General features: G+C 34.7%; 1 protein-coding gene across 1 annotated transcript in view; it reads left to right on the forward strand.

Moving 5' to 3' along the window:
• Positions 1–20,252, forward strand: part of LOC127801711 (tubulin-folding cofactor A) — a 108,975-nt gene that overhangs the window by 14,515 nt on the left and 74,208 nt on the right. The window lies entirely within an intron of this gene.

Here is a 20,252-nt window from a genome sequence, read left to right on the forward strand (position 1 = left end):
TGTTTGACAAACACACTTGGGGACTCACAGCTACACTATTGGGATAATATCTCAGGTTGACATCCCATAAAATAACGCCAATGCCACAAAACATAACTCAATGCATCATACGAAATAACATTTCGTGTACACAATTTATCACAAAATTCAATGCACATGCATAAAACATGTCGGGACATACCCGAATGAAACAACCATCACAGGTTAAAACCATTCACATGTAGCAAAACATTTGCATTGATCAAATCAAGTTTATAAGAGAAGAACCACTTTGAATAAACAAGTTTTGGAGTTAGAACTCTCACAAAACCAATTTTATGTAGGTAGGAATTCACACAATAAACAATTTTTGGGGTAGGAATTCTCACCTTTGAAAAAATTCAGGATACCTTGAAAAATGCGTATTGCCTCGGTTTGCGTGCCCAACGTCAATTTTCGTGCCAAACTCAAAATTTGCACAAATCACATCACTTTAATCCCCTAGGCACCCTAATCAACATATAATCATCAAAAACCTATTTTTCTCATAATTTCTCTATTTTCTTCATTTTTCTCCCATTTTTGTCTCTAAAAATTCAAATAAATCTCTCCAAAGCTATTTTCTCCAATCTTTCTTCACAACAAATCATAATAACCTATGAACATCAAGAGAAAAATACTAGACTTACACGGATGTTGCGTTTTCATGCAAAACGAGGCTCTTTGATGCTAAAATCGAGACACCAGGAATTCCAAATCCAAATCTTTTTTCACATGACCTAGATCTCAATTTTAGAGGAATTTAGCAATTTTTTTCACAATTTTTGGAGCTTGGACGCGCCCTCACGCTCCCCTTGAAGTTGGATCATGCACCTCCAGTCGCGTGGCCCAACTGGCGCGTGTCCCACACGCGTCGGTCGTCTTTTTCCTCTAGTTTCCGACCAGCTCGCGATGTCTCTGGTTTAATGGTCATATCTCCTTCATTCGACCTCTGATTGACCCCTCGTTTGAACCTATGGATTCCTCTTTTCGCCTTCTACAAGATAATACCATAAAATCCCTCAAACCGATCCATTTCAGACTGCTCAAGCTCGTTTTCCGAAGAAGCTTATTTTTTCGATGAGGCTTCGAATCTCTCTCATCTCTCAACAAAAATAGCTCAAATTGAATAGAAATGAAGCTTAAGACATGGGAAACAAAAGCCCCTTATTCGATTCTCCCAATTTATTCACAAACTCACGGATCTAACATCTTAATTTTTCTAATGCATTCGGCCACTATTATTTATAGGCCTTCCCGAGCTTCCAAACGCTCATGGCTTGCTCAAGTGACACCTCTAAGGCTTCTACCACCCCTGGATAGACCTAATTTCTTCAAATACCGATCGTAATCATCACTTTTGTTGCTTTCAAAATCGACCAAGAACTTGGTTGAAAAGCTTCCAAATCCGGCTAACCCAAGCCCCATTGTCAGCCTAGACCCGACCCTGATGCATCCCCGACCCATTTGGCACTAATCCTTATTTTTGGTAAGCGCTGGTCGGCGGTTGGATGAGGCTATTCGGCCATGGAAGCTTGCTCCCTTCTCCAACTTTGAAATATTACACTTTCACCCCATCTAATTTTGTCTCTTATGCCTTGGTCTATTTTCACAAACCCCTTGAACTTTCCATAATTTCCAATACATCCCTCAAGTCCTAAAAACTTTCATTCCTTCTCGGAAGATTCCAAAAACTCGCCATCTCGACTTCCCTCTGGTGAATTCGGTAAACTGCACTTTGGCTCGAATTTTTGTTTTAGCCCCAAACTCATTTGTTTATTCCAAAAACTACTGAAGGGTTGCTCTACATACCAAATATAAACACCCTTGGGATTCCGTTGTCTTTCTGGAAACCCCCTACAATAATTCGATTTTACAGCTGATCACCCTAAAATATACCGCAAGTGTACAACTCGAACAAGTAATATAATAGTAAGTAAGAATATCGTTCCCACAAGGAAAGAATTCAAATACCAAATTTACAAACTTTCTTTATTAATTAGACAATAAAAATTTTAGATTTAATAAAGAACAAGAAAATTAATTAATTAATTAATTAGATTAATAAAATAAAATTAATTTAGAAGGCAACTTGAATCAAAGAAATAAGTGGATTTTAATAACTAAGGCACATGTATGAACCTAACTATGTAATGCAAAGCATATATTTTTATGTGAATGAATTGGTAAATTGAGTATGTGACGGCGAAATCTCCTAATGCATTCGTTACCCTATTTTTAGGTTATAACGAGTCTATTCTCATTTAACAACTTCCTATATTTCTATGAAATTTTAACTAAATGAAAACGCATTACAATTTTTTAAATTCCTATCATATCACTAAAAGCCGCACAAAAAAATCGAGTTCTATTTCTAGTCGATTTTACTTTATGGTGTATGTTACTTACGATGCAATCCCCAAACTATTTCTTTTCGGTCTCAAGATTAGGCATCAAATCATGTAAATAGTGGCCAATTATTTACAAGCATTAAATTCAATACCACACAACTCAACATAACCCAATTTATTCAATCACATAAAATTATAAACAATGCATAATCATAGTTTCGGCCAATACATGGCCCTAGTTCAACAGATTAGTTCATGGCAGAATTAATTAAAATCCAAAGTAACAATAGATGCATAAGAGAATTAATTAATAAGACAGAAGAAATTCCTTTATCCAGATCTGTTCAGATCTGGATTAGACGAATCTGCTCCATCTTCTCCCTTACGCGTTCGCTTGCTGCTTCAGAGGAGCCATTGCGTGCGCGTGTTACTGCTTTGCTTCCGCAGCCGTCCAATTTCTTCTTCTTCTGTGCGTCGCTTCCGTGCGTCTCCACTGCCTCCTTAATTCTCCAATCTGCCACTTCAAGCTTCTATCTTCAAGTCTCCTTTAATGGCTGCCGCTCCCAAGTTCTGCCAAATCCATCCTTATGTTATTATTATATATATGTGTGTAGGGCATGGACTCTATTTATTATATTAATAAGAAAAATGTTATTGGTACACTTTTGTGTACACCTTGGGCTACATAAAGGTGTATCAATGACAAAAAAATCTCTCATGAGACGCATGTGAGGCGCAAGGTATTTTGGTCATAATAGTCCCTTATGTAGCCTAATATGTACAAAATGGTTGTATATCTAACATGATTCTATTAATAAATTATTATATGCACACACCACAGACTCACGCACGACACTTCACACACATACACATATGTATATAATATAATATATATTATATTATATATAAATAATATAATAGATAATATAATATTTATTTTTTATTTATATTGTAATATTAATTTATAGTATTAACTTTATAATATCTTTTTTTATTTTTTATTTTTTTTTTCAACCCAAACACAATAACATTCATGTAAAATAACAAAAAATACTAAAAATTAAATATATATAAAAGAAACTCAAAATACTAGATAATTATAAATAAAACACATATAAAATACTTCTTACACTAGTCAATTATGACCAATAAATGTGTGAATAAATTTCCACATCAACAGTCTATCCCGTAACTGTTTTTTTAACTGTACCGAAAACTATTTCTTATCCATTTTCTTTCGATGCCATAAATAATTTCTTGAAATACTCGACACTATTATATCATTTTCTTTAGACATCTTGGCTCCAAGATACTTCCTGCAGTCGATTCGGTCAATTTCTTGGACTATTCTAATACCTATTTTCCTCAAATCTCATTTTTCTAATAAAATACTCATTTCTAAATTACCCAAAGTTTTCGGGTATTACAGCCACTGACAAACTAAAGTGATATTTTTTATTATTTAATGAATTGGAACAATCTAAAAAATTATGGTTATTGTTTTTTAGCTTTTTGTTTGTATTATGTCAAATTCTTTTGTTATTAAATTATTGTAAAGTTATTTAAATTATGATTATAAATCTATTAGAATAAAATATACCAAATTACGAGTACCTATTGGATACCTATTATCCTATGGGTATGGGGATGTAGGTTAAACAAAATATCTTAGTATAAGAATAACCAAAGAAATTATCTACCCTTCATATTGCCATCCCTAATTCAAACATAAATGTGTTTGTCATCTTTCAAGTTGAAAATGGAACTAGCTAGCTCGGCCTTGAGCTACCCCTAAGATTTAGATTGGGATTCAAGCCTTTTTCTTAATGATTTCTTTTTTATTTCCTTCGTTTCCTCATCTATATGTTTTCTATCATTTTTCTTTGTTATTCTTCATCTTCCACACTATTGATGTGACAAAAACATCAAGGGTTCCTTATTGAGTGTTACTAAAGATCAGAACGAATTTCAAAGCATTGGGTAGAATATTGGAGATCGAAAAACATCTCTTAGACTGCTGCATGTCCATATTTCATGGGTAGTATTGTAGAACAAGTATGTCTTGCCAATTTTTCCTTCCATAGAGTTGATTAACCCTCTCATAACAATTGAATTTTCAGCCTCTTACATCTTGTAAGCTGAATGGTTGAAGAAGGAGCAACAGTTGCCAAAGCTAGTGGGAATATGCAATTATTATCATCAATGCCAACAACTGTTAGTAACTGACCCCCATACATGCCTTTGAGAAAACATCCATGATCCATCTACCCTGATGGGTCTTCTACATCCAGGTTTAAATGCATTATTCAAAGGCCCAAGACATATGTACACTCCAACAAAAATCTCTTCATCATTTTCATCTACCAAAAACACAACAATACTATCAAGATTGGTTCTCAAAGTCTCTTATTTGCAGATTTGCAAACTGCTCATTTTCATCCCTATTTTTCAATTTGGTAGCTATTTTCCTTGCTCTCCATGCCTTAGTTATGGTTACTTCAATGTTGCGCTAGTTTGCTACACATTTTATGAACCCATTTAAGTTCCAGCCAAGATCAGTTCTAAACATCTCTAGATATGTCTCAACCAACCACTTAGATGTAACTTGCCTAATATTATGCTCTTTTGTGTAACTGTGCTCAAATTGACTTGATTTGATCTGAAATGTATAAGGGTCTCTTACTATTTCATCACATCAAATATACCACCCACAGCCCTTGCTACACAATACCTTGCATCTTTTTTTGTTGTTTACTATTTCATCCTAACCTTCAATGTAGGATTTGTCATATCCCTTGAAGCAACAAATTTAAGGTATCTAACCATAGGCTTCATCACTTTCTCACCCTTACTATAACTCTTAGTCATACTATACAATTCATCAAAAAAGGCCAAATTAGAGTCATTGGAATCACACTTAACATTTTTAATACCTTTATCAACAATAACCTACACTCTCTGTTCTCTCCTCAAAACATCTCTCTATTCATGTATCCATATACACATCAAAGAGATCATCATCCCCATCTTTTATGTCATAATCACTATCTTTCAAAATCGATTTTTGACTAATATAATCCCCATCCTCCTCATTTCTATCACTATCATCCTTTCTCTTATCCTCATGTTCAGCTTCTTCTTCATAAATTATATTTGTTTCCTTTTAATTCCCTCACATTCACATTCCTTGTGCTACCATTGTTGCAAACCTTAGTGTAACGGCCCGTTCCCACCTACGGGCGTTACCAATGAATAATCGACTGAATTACTCACACACCACCAAACTAATGAAAAGATGGACTATGTTTCATCGAGAAACATCCTAGGTGAGGACTAGGCTTCGTCCTTCCCTTTGCTTCACTCGAGAAGTGGGTCCCAAAACAAAAAAAAAAAGCACAGCGGGCGGGACCAAAAACCTGAGTGAGCTTCACCTTTCTTCAGCTCACCTTACAACAACCCAAAGATGACCCAGGCACAAAAACTAGCACATTAAATATTTACTTAGTACTGGGGATTTATGGGAAGTATCTTTTTGATCCTTACCTAATCCTAAAATTTGGCTCCACCAAACAAGCCACTATCAACCAGAAGTCTACACAATCGTATATTACATTATACCGATTACAACAAACTAGATACCATCCAGTACCCAATAACATACACATTCATCCACAAGGATATATATATATATATACATACCACCACATGAATACATACAGGAGATAATACAATTTACAATACGGCAACAATGCTAGTCACTACTTCAACCTCCTGATATAATCCCTGCTTGCATCTGAACTCGCAACATCTACAACACGAGGTAAAATCTCATGAGTCACAATGACTTAGTAAGAGTGCAAATGAATGTAAACAAGATAATATATGAGATGCAATGACAAGTAAGTATGCGTGAATGGCGAGGCATCATTACCCTCCGAACCCATCTATTCGAGACAATGACCTCCCAAATTACCCCTAGCGTGCATCTAGTCTCTTCCATGGCCATAGGACTCCACTAGACTACCTATAGAACATGCACAACACACAACTGCACACAACATATATTTAACCATGTTACCAAACATTTGCATGGCCGCCACCATTGGGGTCGTCTCTTACCTGGCTCGAAACCTTCTCTCTATCACGGGCGAGAACACTAGCCCGAACTTCGAACTCTTCTAGGATCACCGCCTCCTCGGTCGACCCTATATGCAATCACAAAAATATATTTAATTAAAAAAAATTATAAATTTAGATAAATATATTTAATTAAAAATCATAATATTACTAAATTCTAAATACATTAATTAATATATTTCATGTGCATAAAAATAAAAATAAAACAATATCAAGGGATTACATTATATAGAAAGAGTTTATGAGCTATATTATCAATGTCTTATTCTCTATAATTAGAAGAATTATATAAAAATGAAACAATTAAATGTATAATTAAGTCATTCACAATAAATAATAAAAAAATAAAATATTTATTTAATATATTTATGTAGCGCTTGTTAAAATGAGCAGGATAAGTGAGTATGAAGATAAATCCGAAATAGTTTTCGGATTAAGATATTGAATAATGGTTTTCTACCTTAATAGTTATACTATAAAAAAACTATAGGGGGTTAATTTTTATTTTTGAAGTTTAAGTGTTATGTATAAAACATTAATATTGAACAAGAAAAAAATAAATATATTTTTGTATAAATTTAAAAATTCTAAACCATACCTCTCTCTCTTATTTGGCAGTATTTGTTAACCACTAATTATTATTTGTCAACAACCAACTATCAATCACTTGTTGTCATCACCATTATCTTTTTCCTCGCACTATTAGTTGGTGTCGCAACAAATTATCTCATATTATTAAATATTATATTTTCGTTGTTTTGTTGATCATCGTTTGACCTCTTTGTTTGTATAACAGTATATCGTTAGTTTTAAATATTTATGATTTTTTAAATTTTTTATTTTATTTTTGTTGTTTACTACTTTATTGAATCAAATTAATTAAAATTCGATATAACCTCTTTGTTTGTATGACAATATATCATTAGTTTTTAAAATGTATTATTTTTTAATTTCTATTTTTTTTTTTGGTTTTTACTACTTTATTGAATCAAATTAATTAAAATTCAGTATAATCGAATTAATTGAATCAAGTCAATAAAAATTATCATTTTTTTTTAATTTTGCTTCTATTCAATTAATGTTTTTAAAAAAAAATAGTTTTTTGTTTTCGATTATATTTTTTAGTTAAAAATAATTGAATCGATTGGATTTTAAGACAATGATGTTTTTATGGTAATAAAATGACGTCGTTTTTGGCCTATCACACAATTTTTCAGCTTGTTCGATTTTTTACCTTATTTGGTTTATCGGTTAATTCAATTTTAATTAATCTTTTTATGTGTTTGTTCGGTTTATTGAATCTGTTTAGTTTATGTAGTCTATATTTAGTTTTTTCTATTGTTAGTTAATTTAGTTTATTGGATTTAATCGGTCAAATCAATTTAGTTTAATTTCTCAATTCAATTTATTGATTTTTGATTAAAGACTACTCAACATTCAAAATATATTAAGAATATTGTTACAATATTTTTGAATTTTTTTTTATCTTTTATAAATTTTTTATTAAAATAGTATTTATAACATATCAAATTAATTTATTATAATTATTAGATTTATAATATAAGTATTTTTTAAATTAATATTAATTTAAAATGCAATGATTTAAATTATTTTATTATGATATTTTAAATAATTATAATAAATTATTAATAAAATTATTTAATAATTATCATAATTTTAATAATTTTATTCATTATTATAATTTTACATTAATATAAAATTTATTAATTAAATAATAATAATTATTATTTTAATAATTTTAATATTACATAAATTTATATATAAATTATTAATAAATAAAATTTATTTTCACTCCCCCCGTAAACCCTCCATTTTTCCCTCTCCCCTCTTTCCCTTCCCTCGTAAAACCCTGCCCCGCCCCCCTCTCTCCTTCTTTCCTTCTTCTTCCTTCTCTACATCGCCTTCTTTGCGTACCCTTTCTCCCTCTCTCTCGTTCGATCTCTCGCACTTGCCCTCGCTCTCACCTCTCACATCTCGCTCTCATCTCTCGCACTCGCCCTTGCCCACGCTCATTATCTCCCCCTCTTTCCCTTTTTCCCACACTGCCTCTCGCTCCCCCTCTCTCTCACCCGCGGCCGACCCACCATCGTCGCCCACACTGCATCTCTCTCTCCCTCTCTCTTTCTCTGTCTCACCAGCGGTCGACCTACCCATCCCATCGTCGCTACCCTTCACCCATACTACCTCTCTCTCTCCCTCTCTCTCACCTGTGGCAAACCCACCCACCCCATCGTCGCCGCCCCTCGCCCGCCCCCTTATAAGCACCCCCGCCCTAATATCCCCAACCACCCAGACTACCCGAATGGGAGCACTTACGGAAGGAGAAAGAATGGAACATACAGACAAGAACCACTCTAGCATGCATACACAAAAATAAGAACAACGGAAGTGAAGCTAAACACATGCATGCACTACAGGTACCCCGCTAACATAGCGGTCACATGATAAATAAAAGAATACAGACTCCTGTGTCGACATACACGAGACTCGAGGAAAAACCCGACACAATACAAAATAATAGAGTAAATCCTACTTAGACATTAGAGTTGACAAGGACTAACGGGACTGTCTGTACACCATACCGACTCTGCGGCTAGAAGCCGACTCCCTTGCCCTTGACTCACGCTGCCACTACCTGGAATGATGGAAAAATAAAGTGAGTCGAGAGACTCAGCAAGTATAAGGAAAGAAAAGCTGAAGGCTGCACAAAACCAGTAAACTTCCCCCAGAACACCAACCCCCAAGTACACACAAGCCATGAGATGCCACAACACAATAATATAGCTTAATAAAAGCACACACCGATCCTTGGGGCCCACACAAGACACACGGCATCCAAGTCCCATACCAACATGCCGCTGCCCTGAAAGGCAACATGTATCTCCAACAAACCTGCGCGCATTGTCCCGGTTCGGTGCTCCCGTCACCTGTGTATCCATGTCGGTACTCCCGACACCCGAGCCATAAGCTTCCTCTGAACGGTCCTCCCGTCCGAGAACTAATAATTACTAGTAATCATGTAATGCACATAAAAATGCAATGGCGTAGTAAGCATCAACGTGATACACTGGCGCCCATACATCTAGGCATCAGGCCATGCTCCGCCCACATAGTAAACCACACGAGATGCATATGCCCGTGCTGGATGCAACCTAACCAAGCTAGAATGTCCGTGTCCAAGCATACTCAATAAATGAATATCCCAACATGCAACCTGTACCCATGTGCATATCAAATCATGAACAGTAATATAATAAATCTAATCGTGCAGTAAATCACATACTGGCAGAGCTAGTCAGCAGTGCCCAGCATCGGTCAACGGCCAGTGACTAGGAGTGTCCACCCGACGGTCCACTTCAAGGCCGTACAATAGTCTACCCCAACGTCACCAAACAGCCAACCCCTGGCCCACTACTCGATAGCTCTAACCGAACCATAAACAAACTCGAGAAAATCGTAAATAAACCCACACATCTAGGAACCTAGTCCCCAAGCTGGGTTCAGCATTATTCCAAAAGGAATGGGGGTGGTACAAACCTCCGTAGGCACACAATAAATAAAACTCTAGAAGTCTCGGATTTAATTTAAATTAAAACAATTGAATAATTACTCAATAAATAATGTTAGGCGCTGAATTAGAGTAAGGGAAGGGATAAAATACGAGAAACCATGGAGTCTCTCACGAGAATTAAAGAACATGAGGATAGGGTGAGGAGTTTGCCTTTACATGGCCGTTTCCTACCTTTCTTGCACTTCCGCTGCGAAGTAAAACGTTTAATAGCGATTAATAAAACAATGGCTCACATTAATTAAATCTAACCGTGTAATATAAATAATTTAACCGTCTAAAATCTCACGTAGGCGTACTACAAATAAAACCCCAACGAGTCTCATATTTAATTTAAATTAAATCACGCTAATAACATCCTCAATTTATATAATTAATATGCGACACCGAAACGAATTAAGGGAAGGTGTAAAATTCACAAAATGGAAAGAGATTGCAAGGGTAGAGGAGAGCTTGCTTGAATTTAACTATTTACAGCGTTTCCACGCTTGAACACCACCAAATTAACGCACGATGTAAATTAATATACACTCCCAAAATTAATAAAATTGGACCCAAAATGAAATTTCAATCGTATAGAATGTTTAATACATAATTCTCTACGTACCTGGATAATTAAATCTCAATTAAACCATATTAAATCTTGAATTTTCCCCAAACATTTCCTCCATTTGCATGCTGTTTCTTCTCTATTTCATTTCTTCCATGGTCGAAATTGGCCTTAAAAATGAAGCTCAGCGGAGGGCCCAGCGTGTGCCACATGGCGCGCAAGCAGCCGCGCATGGTTGCCACCGCCTTGCCCAAAACGACGCCGTTTTATGCAAGGTTTTGGCTGAAAAATCAGCCAAAATCCTCCAATGCACATGCCTTTCCCCCTGCTCGAACCCGCGACCTCCCGCCTCATCCTTCGCGCCCGTGCCAGCTGAGCTGGCTGCTCTCTCGTTACATAATGCGCCTCCCATTAATTTTAAACCATTCTCGAATCCCATTTTTCAGAAATTACAAAGACACCCCAAAACTTTCAGAAACTCACAATTACACCCACATCCAATTTTTCCTCTTATTTCACTGACACTCTATAATTTTTAGAAATTCCACTAATTTAATTTATTTTTCCATTTTCATAAATACTTCCAATTAAATAATTATTTTCTCAAAATGACATAAATAAACATTTTTCTTAAATCTCCAAATACCCAAATAAATTAATATTTCCTTTAAACCCACAAATACAATAAATAATAATGATTAACCACTTTCAAATAATTTAATTAATTACTTTTACTTTCCTATTTCCTCAAACAACATAAATTATTATTTTTTCTTAATTCCTCAAATATTCCATAATGTCCTCAAACACTGGTTGAATAATTATTATTTATTTTCAAATTTCGGGATATTACACCCTTTTTCTCTGTCTCTCTTCCTCTCTTGCCGCTATGTAACCCACCCACGCCATCATTGCCACTTCTGCATCGCCCGCCGCATCCCCGCACCGCCGCCGCCCCTGCTGCGCACCGCCATCGCCCCCGCCACGCCACCGCCGCCCACTTCCAGAAGGTCATCTCTCTCTCTCTCTCTAGATATATATATATATAGATTTACACGTGTATTTGCTTCATTTCTGTATTTGGTGTTAATTTAATTTAGTGTTAATTTAATTTAGTTTAGTTTATGTATACAGATATGTGTGTTAATTTAGTGCATTTGATTATGTTTATGTGTGTATCTAATTGTGTATTTGATTATTCATTATGTACATTTGATTATGTGTATCCTATTATTTTGTGTATTTTTTATAGTGTTTTATGTTTTGTGTACATTTGATATTTTAAAATTATTAATTTAGTGTATGATATAGATATACGCGTACGTGTGTGTTAATGTATATTTGATTATGTGTGTTATTTGATTATGTATACAGATATGTGTGTTAATTTAGTTTAGTGTAAATTCATTTAGTGTTAATTTAATTTAGTTTAGTTTATATATACAGATATGTGTGTTAATTTAGTGTATTTGATTATGTTTATGTGTGTATCTAATTGTGTATTTGATTATTCATTATGTACATTTGATTATGTGTATCCTATTATTTTGTGTATTTTTTATAGTGTTTTATGTTTTGTGTACATTTGATATTTTAAAATTATTAATTTAGTGTATGATATAGATATACACGCGCGCGTGTGTTAATGTATATTTGATTATGTATACAGATATGTGTGTTAATTTAGTTTAGTGTAAATTCATTTAGTGTTAATTTAATTTAGTTTAGTTTAGTGTAAATTAATTTAGTGTTAATTTAATTTAGTTTAATTTATGTATACAGATATGTGTGTTAATTTAGTGTATTTGATTATGTTTATGTGTGTATCTAATTGTGTATTTGATTATTCATTATGTACATTTGATTATGTGTATCCTATTATTTTGTGTATTTTTTATAATGTTTTATATTTTGTGTACATTTGATATTTTAAAATTATTAATTTAGTGTATTATATAGATATACACGCGCGTGTGTGTTAATCTATATTTGATTATGTGTGTTATTTGATTATATATACAGATATGTGTGTTAATTTAGTTTAGTGTAAATTAATTTAGTGTTAATTTAGTTTAGTTTAGTTTATGTATACAGGTATGTATGTTAGTTTAGTGTATTTGATTATGTGTTTGTGTGTATCTAATTGTGTATTTGATTATTCATTATGTACATTTGATTATGTGTATCTTATAGGGTGTAGTCTATTTATAGGAGATATTTTGTCGAATTTTCTCCAAAAATTATATTAAATAAAAAATATAATTAATTAAATATTTTTTAGCTATTTAATTAAATTTGTTGGAACTTAACCTTAGATTCCCATTCGGTGACTTCCTCGATGGAGCGAGGAGATCACTGAATTGTCCAGTTGGACATTCTGGAAATTTGGTGTCGTGTTGTGTGCCCAGCAAATACGCATTAATTTACTCATGCATGGTACGAAAATTCAGTAGCATTTCATGTTGTTTTCCGGTTGCATATAGGAATATATTTTGATTCATGCAATTGATTCAAATTGAATTTAACTTGTATGAATCAACACATAATCTTTATCGTGCATCTGGAGAACTATGCTGAAATTTCATATCGTGAATAAATGCGTCCACTAGTGGTCATATCACGATTCATTTTCGGATGGGATATGTTCTAACCTTCAAATTTTAAGGAGTTATAAAGAGTGGTTCAGTGGAATAATATTAAAACAACTCAAATAAAAAAATATTGTAATTATAATTTAGTAATTTTTGTTATTTAATTACCACAGAAAAAAAATGAGATCAGAACGTCAGTGGATGTATATCAGGCGTAAGAAGGATGGTTATGTTTCTACGGAATTTTTTTGGCAGCTCATCTTTTGTCTCATCTGGTCTTAATGGAAACCCGATTATAGAAGAAATGACAGAGAAATTAAATTCACAGGTAGAGCAGATAAATTCACAGACAGAGTAGATAAATTCACAGGCTCATGAGCTGAACGACGTTCGACGACAGATGTCTGAGATGCGATTTTTGATTGAACAACTTACTACATCTACTCGCGGCATGGTTCCTTCTTCTTCTTCTTCTCAGCCACAATCGACTCCTCAACCTGACTAACCTAATGCTGGTGATGATTTAGATTATTAGTTTTTGCAATTATTTTTATGTAACGATTAATATGTAACAGACAATTATTAGTATCTTGTTTGAATGTTAATTTCTATATTATAAATATAAATTTGAGAATTTTTATATAATTTGTTTAATAATTAATCATAAATAAATTTAAAAATTAAATAATAAATTAAAATTAAATTACTAAATATATTAATTTTAGATATATTATAAATATAAATTTTAGAATTTTTATATAATTTGTTTAATAATTAATTATAAATAAATTTACAAATTAAATAATAAATTAAAAAATATATTAATTTTAGCTACAGAAAAAATTTCGTCGCTAAAATTTTAAAAAAAATTTAATGAAATGCGACGGAATAATTCCATCGCAATAAATAAATTTAATTTTTTAAAATTTTTTTAATTTAATTCAGCGACGGAATTTTTGGTCCTTATAATTAATTTAAAAAAAATTCTAAACTAATAGCGACGAAAAATTTCGTCGCTAAAATTAATTTAATAAAAAATTCGAAAACTAATAGCGACGGAAAATTCCGTCGCTATAATTAATTTAATAAAAAATTTTAAAACTAGTAGAGACGGAAACTTCCGTCGCTAAAATTAATCTAATAAAAAAATTTTAAAATAATAGCGACGGAAATTCCGTTGCAATATTTTTTAAAATTTAAAATATTAAAATATAGCAACGGAATATTCCGTCGCTAGTAAAAATTCTTATTTTTTGATTTTTTTTTTTTAAATTGTGACGAAATTTTCGTCGCAATTTTTTTTTGAAAAATACACTTAGCGTCGCCAATTTGGCGACGGATCCGTCGCAAAAATACTTTCGAAGAGTTTAGCGACGGACATTTTCCGTCGCTAAATTTATTTAGCGACGGATTTTTGGATTTAGCGAGGAAATATTCTGTCACTAAATCTTGAAATTCTTGTAGTGTCAGGGTCACTCCATCTCCTTCTCTCCCTCTTTCTCTTTCTCCTTCCCCCATCTTCTTGTTTCTCACCATTGTTGCCACCGACGCAGCCTCCTCCGTCGACGTCCGCCATTTCAACTTCTCTCTCTCTTTCTGGGTCTCTGTTTATATGATATTTGTAACGCCCCGCTTTCCCGAAAGGAGCATTATTCTCTCAGAATTTCGGGCATACATTTTTTTACTCAACATATACTTATCATGATCAAAATCCCGATAATCCCGAGCCATTTACTCAGCACATTAACTTAAGAATAAGCTAAGAATAATAACATCATCATATCAGCAGAAGCATAATCGAAACCTCGAAAATACATAACCGAATTCACTTTATTCATACCATATAATTCGAACCATCGTTTGACATAACATCTTCAAAGAAAAATACATCAAGTCTCATTTCTCAATAACAACTACTAATACCTCGAGCATAACAAAATATATGCTAACGATTACCAATGAAATCAATGGTTATATCTCGATAACTCATTTTCCTTTAGCGTCATTGCTTTTACTTGGAACGTTTGAATATTCTAGGGACATAGTCCAAATTAGATGCTGAATCATCTAGGTGAGAGTTCAAAAACATTTTTATGAATATATGCAAACATAAAAAACATCAACATATCCTTTAAGAATCATTCAACATAAACTCATCTCAACATACCTCAGCCCAAGAGAATCCCACATAGCATTTAACCCTAACCGGGGAAAATGCAATCTCTCTAAAGGCAATACATCCACATCGATGCATTAACATAACACAATCCGACTTAAAAGGGGCAACATCAACGCATTTCTCCGACATCTCGGGAACAATCGTTACCACTCCCGTCACAGGAGGGTCCACATTAACGCAAGAACCTAGCTCACCACAATTACGTCAAAGATTACATTCCTACTCAAAAGCACCTGGATTTCAACACATATGCCAATGCCACAATCACGACCCTGCTTAAGGGGGACAACCTCACGCATGAACCTGAGTATTACCCCCATATCATGTTAGGCATTACGCTCACACCCAAAAGCATTTCGGATCTCGACACAACCCTGGCCACAAGATGATCAACATTATCCCTGGGAATCCACGTCCATCTTGGGAACAATACTACCGCTCAATGGTCCTGGGGTGGTGTCCACTCACAGCCCTGCCACTTTGAGCCAGTCCGGGGTGGTGTCCACTCGCAGCCCTGCCACTTGGTCCCATAAGGTGAAGCCCGTCTCAGCCCCGTCCTAGTGGCTTTTTTCCTTTGGCACGCTTCCCTAGTGCTATCACTCAAGTACCTCACACAAGTTGACAACACACATCCCACATGAACATCACACAACATGCCAATGCCAACATCATCAACCATGCATCGTTTAAACATTATTTCATGAACATAACTTTTCGTACAAAATCCAATACATATGCTTAAAACATTTAGGGACAAACCTCCCTCATGAAAACATCCATCACAGATTAAAAACGTTCACATGCATCAAAACATCTTTGCTTGTAATCAAATCAAGTTTTAAGTAGACATTTACACATGCAACAAAACAGTTTTCAGTTTGAACTACTCACATGAAATCAAGTTTTCGGTCGAGAACTCTCACCTTTAGACGCAACTCAAATTTTTTTGAAAAGTGCGCACTGCCTCGATTAGTGTGCTAACATCAAATTTCGCACAAGATACTTCACCTCAAGCCTCAAAGCACAAGCTACTGGACTTACCCGAATGCTACGTTTTCACGCAAAATGATACTCTTTGATGCTAAAATCGAGACACCCAAAAGCCCAACTTCAAAACTTTTTGCACATTCTTCAAGATCTCAAAATTCTAGGAATTTAGAAATTTTTATAGAATTTTCCTCAACCGGACGCGCCCTCACGTGCCACCCAAAGTACGGCCATGTGCCTACGCTTGAAGCTAGCAAGTGTGACGCACGCGCTTCGTCTTCTCCGGCGAGCTGGTTGCCGGCCGACACCGGAATCCTCCTTCGACTACACCACTTGATAGCCTTCTCCCAGTCGATCCCAATGGCATCTTGAATGGCCTGAAAAGAGCACCGGAGGTGCCTTAACCGAGAGCTTGAAGTCTCGGCCCGCCACCAGCCTTTATTTTCCGGTGACACCTCAAAACACCACCAAATGCACACAAAGATGCACCAAAATTTCCAGTTTGCTTCCTCAGGTTATGGGCTTCAAAAGCCCTATGCTTTTAGCCTACAATTCGTTCTCTAGCATCCTAATTTCAAGCTCCAAAATTTTGAAACCCTTCGTCAAACCCTCTCGCGAAGTTTGGCTATTTATAACCACAATCGGACCTCCAAATGGCCATGGGTGCCTTGCCCGATGCCTCAAATGTCTCCCCCTGCTCTCGAATGACCCAAACGTGTCGACAAAGCCCTCGAAAACCTGAGTTGCAGGTTCGGCATGGCCGACCCCTTTGCGGCCAAAAACCTTGAAATCCGGCCATCCTTGTGCTCGTCGCTGACTAAGACTTGGTCCTTGAGCTTCCCCGACCTGAGCTCTCGAGATCCCAATGGTCGACCATGGAAGCTCCTTCTTTTGTGAAATTATGCTTTCGCCCCTCCACTTTTGACTTATTACATTTTGGCCTTTTTTCTTAAGCCCCTGAACTTCCTTTCATTTCCATTAGAACCCTTATGTTCCAAAACCCTCACTTTCTCTTTTGAAGATTCCAAAAAATCATCCTTTCGACCTCCCTCTGGCAAATTCGGCAAATTTTAAGAAATTACACTTTGACCCGAATTTTCGTTTTGGCCTTTAATCCTTTTGTTTCTTTCAAAAACCACTAAAGGGTTGTTCTATACACTAAATATGACCCTCCTCGGGATTTCGTTGACTTCCCGGAAACCCCTTGCGATTATTCGGTATTTCAGCCTAAACTACAACTGCATTTTAGCTGTATCGAAAATTGTTCCCGATCCAATTTTTTTCGATGCTAAAAATCACTTCTTGACTTTCTCATTAATACTATATTATTTTCCTTTGATATCTAAGCATCAGGGTACTCTCTTCGATTGATTTGGCAACTTATTTCCACCATCAAGCCCATTTTCAGTATTTAAACCTCACTTAAATGACGTGACAACCTTATGCCAAAACGGGGTCTTACAATATTATATATTACTTGCATATTATTTATTTTCTTATCTATTTATATTACTTTTATAAATCTGAAATAGCAACCTAAGATTTTGTTTAACTTTACATATGATTTTTTATTTTGTAAAATCTAATATTAAGATTTTATACAATTTTACAGATAATTTTTTACCTTTCAATTCAAGCAATATAAATAAATATCAACATAAAAATATACATAATTATTTATACATAAAATTTTATATTTTGTATGAATAATAAAGAGAAAAATATAATTAGAATTATAAATTATTTAAACTTGTTATTCTAAACAAGTAGAGAATAATGGACTGGAAAAAGTAAATTGATTTGATGCAACTCACATAGACATATTTGGCTTTTCTCTTGTCTTGGAGAGAATTTTTTTAGTGAAATTCATAGTGTTCTTTTAACAGTCTTTTACTTTAGGATAAAATATATTTTTATGTTATTATTTTTTTTTATCTATTTATATTACTTGAACTGTGAGAAGTACTATTTGAAACCAAAAAAGAGCAGCAACATATAGCAAGCCACATGTGGAGAAAAAAAATGTGCTAACTCACATGAAGTAATTCCAATAAAGTAGCAGTTGTTCAACATTTTATACACACATTCAAAAGCTAAATAATATGATATTATGGTTTTATTATTTAACTTTCAATTTCCAACTTTAGTGTGTTAATCGTGTCATATCATTGAAAATAATTCTCAAATAAATTAATAATTTATTTAAAAAACTCTCCAAAATACTTTGTTAATAAAATTATTTTTTTAAATTGTCTTTTATTTAAATTCAAATTATTTAAATTTAAATATCATAAAAATATAATTTTTATATATAATTCAAAACTATCTTATTATCTCCATAAATATAATCTCATTATTAACATTACATATATATATATGTATGTGTGTGTGTGTTCTTGTTGCTTATATTTTTAATTTAAAAAAACAAAAGCAATAATTAAAATTAAAAATCACACTAAGCAAACAAAAAACAAAAAAATCCTTCCAATATGAGACGTCAACAACAAAGGAGGGAAGAGACGCCAGCAACAACGGTGGGGGAGGAGACAACGATGGTAGCAAGGGGAGGAGGAGATGTCAGCAACAGTAAAGGGGGTCGGTCCGAGTAGGTGAGAAAGAGAGTGAGGCGGGTGTAGGAGATGCCGACGGTAGCGAATGGGGAAGAGATGACGGTGGCAATAAAGGGAGGAGGAGACATCGGCCGGTCCAATCCGAGTAGGTGAGAGAGAGAGTGACAGAGAGCAGGCTCATGAGTGGAGATGCCGGTGGCAGCGGCGGAGGAAGAGACTATGAGTAGGTGCTCCCAATGGTGGGGGGGCAAGACGGTGTGATGCTCGTAGTGGTGGGGGGGCGATGATGGATGGTGCTTACGACGGCGATGGCAAACGGTCACAGCAGTGATGGGTTTGAGAGAGAAAGTGTGGGAGGGAGAGAGAAAGAAAGAGTGAAAATGAGCGGGAATAGTGGGAGTGAGATAGGTGAGAGTGAAAGAAAGATTGAGAATGGGATATAGTCTTAGGGATATAGAGAGTACTATGGGAGGACTTTCAAAAAATTGAAATTCTCGCAATATTATTATAATACCCCATATTTTTGTGAAGATGCCACGTATTTTAAGTGAGTTTAAAATACCGAAAATATGTTTAAATTGGCAATGAGTGACTGAATCAGTCGTAGGGAGTACCCTAGGGCTTAGATACCTAAGGTTAAAGGTATATTTTTGATGAGCGTCTCGAGGTGAGATTTATGACGCTGAAAGAAATCAAATCAGAAATGGTTTTCGGTTAAGCTAAGTTGTAGCCTAAAAAGACCGAATGATGGTAAGGGGCTTCCAAAAAAATTGTATATATTGAGTAATTTTGAGTTATTAATTTTGGGATTTTTAAGTATCTCCATAAATTTGATGTTTGAGGGTATAATTCTAATTAGAGAAATTATCCAAATAAAAGAATGATGAAATTATGAGCTTAGGTGGTAAAATGTTAAAGTTGAAAACTTGAAATATGGGCCAAAGTGTTATTTGAAAGAAGTTTGGGGTTTTACCTTGGATTTCAAAAGTTGGATTAGTTCTAGTTTTGGATTCCAAAAGCCACTCAATTATGGCTTTGAGTCTTTGGAGTTCATGGCTAAGATTGTGATAAGTGGCATAACACCATTGGTTGAAGGATTCTATAAATAGGCACCTTGAGTTGCTCTCAAACCATTCCAAACAAATTTGAGGAGTGAAGCACTCTAAGAGGAGGAGCTTTCTCTAGAGAGAGAGAAGGAGGTTCGGCAAGAAGGCGGGAAGAAAGCAGTGAAGAAGCGGCGGAGAACGAGCCTCGTCGGAGTTGTAGGTTTTCGTCGGAAT

The sequence above is a fragment of the Diospyros lotus genome, chromosome 5 (assembly GCF_014633365.1).
Source record: "Diospyros lotus cultivar Yz01 chromosome 5, ASM1463336v1, whole genome shotgun sequence".
In the NCBI taxonomy this organism is placed as follows: Eukaryota; Viridiplantae; Streptophyta; class Magnoliopsida; order Ericales; family Ebenaceae; genus Diospyros; species Diospyros lotus.